Source organism: Brassica oleracea, chromosome C3 (assembly GCF_000695525.1).
Source record: "Brassica oleracea var. oleracea cultivar TO1000 chromosome C3, BOL, whole genome shotgun sequence".
NCBI classification, from domain to species: domain Eukaryota; kingdom Viridiplantae; phylum Streptophyta; class Magnoliopsida; order Brassicales; family Brassicaceae; genus Brassica; species Brassica oleracea.
This window is the reverse complement of record NC_027750.1, coordinates 43,630,131-43,633,523: the sequence shown is the minus strand read 5'-3', so window position 1 is coordinate 43,633,523 and position 3,393 is coordinate 43,630,131. Positions and strand designations below refer to the sequence as shown.

The 3,393-nt window shown below is 37.6% G+C and overlaps 1 long non-coding RNA gene across 4 annotated transcripts; it reads left to right on the top strand.

Annotated features, from left to right (window-relative positions):
• The first annotated feature begins 359 nt into the window (after positions 1-359).
• Positions 360-2,435, top strand: LOC106332840. 4 transcript variants are annotated; one of them, XR_001268204.1, is made up of 6 exons: positions 360-616; positions 724-1,065; positions 1,393-1,477; positions 1,542-1,733; positions 1,827-2,011; positions 2,127-2,408. It is a non-coding gene; the product is annotated as an uncharacterized LOC106332840 (long non-coding RNA). The 4 variants fall into 4 exon arrangements; XR_001268202.1 differs by having other exon boundaries at positions 724-1,477; XR_001268205.1 differs by having other exon boundaries at positions 724-1,477; positions 1,542-1,744.
• The last annotated feature ends 958 nt before the right edge of the window (positions 2,436-3,393 follow it).

The following is a 3,393-nucleotide window of genomic DNA, read 5'->3' as shown; positions in this document are numbered from 1 at the left end:
AAACATAAGAACAAAAGTATTAAAAATGAAAAAAATTCTCTAGATATAAACAAGAGAATCTATGTTTATTGTAGTCAAATAAATGTGTACAATTATAAAAAATAATATTTCTATGTTTATTGGAATCAGTTAATGTGTAAAATTAAAAAATAAAATTTTACGTCATAAATCTTGTATAATAAAGAGATGTTATCTCTCTCCTGAGCGTGTCACGTAGGCGGACATGTCAGAAAGTTGAGTCATGTGGGTTTGGCACGTGTCAAGCCTATACGAAACGCAACGCTTCATTTAACATTTAACGCTTTGTTATGTGGGTTTTTTATTTGATATGGACCTTTTGTTTGTTCGATTCAGCCAGCCCAGCAATGAGTTTCTCCAATTGTAAACGCGGCTTCTAGCATCATTTTTGTATTAGGTTTTTATTTTTGTTGCTTCGTCTCCGCCATTCGAGAATTAGACAAAACCAGAGTTCTGAGAGAGATGTTTCACCTTCTTACTATCAATCTCTACCAGTTACAGATTCCCCATCTTAAATTCCTTCTTAAATCATCACCCACAATCTACCTTGAATGCAAGCTTCTTCATGCAAGAAGGTGGGTTTTCGATTATTAAAAAGGTAAGCTATTTTTGCTATGAATACCATCTTCTCATTCCCTCTAAAAAGGGCAGTAGACTTATACCTAGAAAATGACTAATGCATCGATCTTTCTTTCCAACATGAAGACCGGACAATGCTCCTCCACCGTTCAAGTCCGGTTGATCCGCTTTTGGGAGGCCAGTAGTGGCAAACTCATGGGAGTGGAAAATAATCTAATTCCAAAGATCAGCAGCTTCTTCCCTTGGCTGTCATCCTCTCAATCCGTGAATACACCAAAGTTCCTTTCTGATTTGAAGTCCGGCCGCTTCTCCTCCATCGTCCAAATGTCGAAGGAAGATGAAGAGATGTTGAGGACAGCTTTGTCGGCTTTCAGGGCTAAATAAGAGAAGAACGAGAAGAAGAAGATGGAGGTTTGGAAAAGGATTTAAGCTCAGCTTTGTTGTGTCGAAGAAGAGACCGAGCGATTGGTGAGGTTTATATAATTTTATCATCCTCATCATAATCTTATTTATTCTTCAAATTTTTGTTTCAGCATTTAACAATTGGATTGAACAAAAAAAAAGTTTTCTTTTTTGTTTTGTTCCATAAAGGATCGGACTTTAATGTTAGGCCTAGAACTGAAGTGATCAGTATCACGAAAGGCATGATATAATATATGGTTTTGGGGGCTTATATGAGTTATGTGGATCAAAGCTCTTTCTTTTTTTGTGAGAAGAACCATTTCTTCTTCTCGGTAATGTTATACTTGATGACCAAGAAGCTTAGTGGTGGAATTACATATCAAAAACTTGAAGGTTTAGCTGACCCCATGAGGAAAGAAGTTGCTTTGGCTAGAAAGGAGATTGATTCTGTCAATAAATAATTAAAGCCATTGGCAACGTAAGCTCTCTCTCCATTATCATTTCATCTTTGAATCTGCCATTGATAGATTTTTGTGTGTCAGGTTGTTTAAAGCTTCTGCCTCCTGAAGAGCTTGAGCATCTTGATATCTTATAGCGTAAAGAGTCAAGCTCCCCTGTTAAGAAACTTCTGTACCCAACCGGTGCAGATTCAAGCTCTTTTGTTCGTGGGAACGAGATGCGTTTTAATTTGTTTACTGGGAACCAAAATTTTGCTGAGAGAGAATAGTTTTCAGGTCATCACTTGGTAACTCTTACAAGGCTAATAACTTGAGTTTCCTTATCATTCTATGCTTCTTGATTGCTGATTGCTATTTTGTTGTGATCAGGTGAGTGAGACAGTTTCGGTGCACTGTGGGGTTTTCAACGAGAATGGAGGGTTTAGTATTTCGGATGAAGATAATAAGTATATGCGAAGTTGTAAAATTGTAGTCTCCGCATGTGCCTTTGGACCTTTGGTGGGGGAGATAACCTTTACCAACCCATTGGATTGTCTAAGGCATCAACTCAAAAGGTTTGTCAATCTGATTCTCTTGAACTGTTTTAATTTTTGAACACATCTTTAGTCTTTTGTTGAATTGTTCTGTATGCTGCATTCATTCCAATTGAAGTTTTTATTGTGAAATCAGGTTTGCTACGTTGCGTTTTGGGATGATGTTACACTCGCAACGAAGGAAGCAGAGGGTCATAAAACTGGCGAGAATTCTCTTTGGATAAATTCATAGATAATATGAGAAGTTTCATAAAAGCAAAAGCAACAAATATTCATATGCCATAACAGTAAATGGTCATCAAAATCAGTAGAATCAAATATAATATGTGACATAAATTATTTTGGAAGGTGGCATGCTCACATGCGATATGTATATGCTATTGTTCATCTTTGGCAGCCAGAAAATTACATTGTTATAAATTAAAGAACCTTCTTCGTTTGATTATGAACTGAAGAACCTTATATTTTATACTATAAAACACAAGTCAATTGGCAATTTTGAAAGTAATATCTGTCACCAATTTTTTTAAAACATTTGTTTTCTATGTTTTTTCGGAAACAAACGGTTGCACAAAAATGAATCATGACAACTATTATTTTCCATGATCTCTTTAACCGTTTTTATGTCCACTATCTCAATTCATATTGGAATTACATAAATAGCGCCTCTGGAGCCTCTGCCATGAGCAGACTGAGGACGGGCATACGCAAAAAAACGATCACCAAAGTAGCGCCATCTCCACGAAAGAAAAACTCAAGAAAAATCCCTTGTGAAGAGGAGAACCATAATGGACAGGGACCTTCTTCTTCAGGTCCTAGTAATATTCCAAAATCCCCCAAGCCTCGTGCTGCTAGCGGAGGAGCTGCTAAAAATCCAGCTGCACCAGCTAAGACAAAGAGAACGGATTTTCGGGATCCGTCTTCTCTTCTTCCTTAAAGATCGTAGCTTGGAACTGTCAAGGGATTGAGAATCCCTGGACAGTTCGTCGTCTCACAGAGATCTGCAAAAAAGTAGACCCTGATGTATTATTCCTCTGTGAGACAAAAAATTCCCACAAGGTGATAGCTAAGAAACTTGATAAACTGGGCTTTACAAACTTGCGAACAGTAGCTCCTCAAGGGATTGCTAGTGGAGGATTAGCTATCTTATGGAAGGAAGGCTTAGACTTAACTATTATCTCCTCTTGTAAGAACTATTTTGACACAAAGATATGCTATGAAGGAAAGTTAAGCTAATGTACTTTGTTTACGGTAACAATGATAAGAAACAGAGGAAACGATCCTGGGACTTCCTCACTTCTCTAGCCCTGATCCGTGATGCAGCCTGGTTTGTTACAGGAGACTTCAGTGACATTACATGCAATGCGGATAAAACTGGAGGGACAGAAAGACTAGAAACCTCT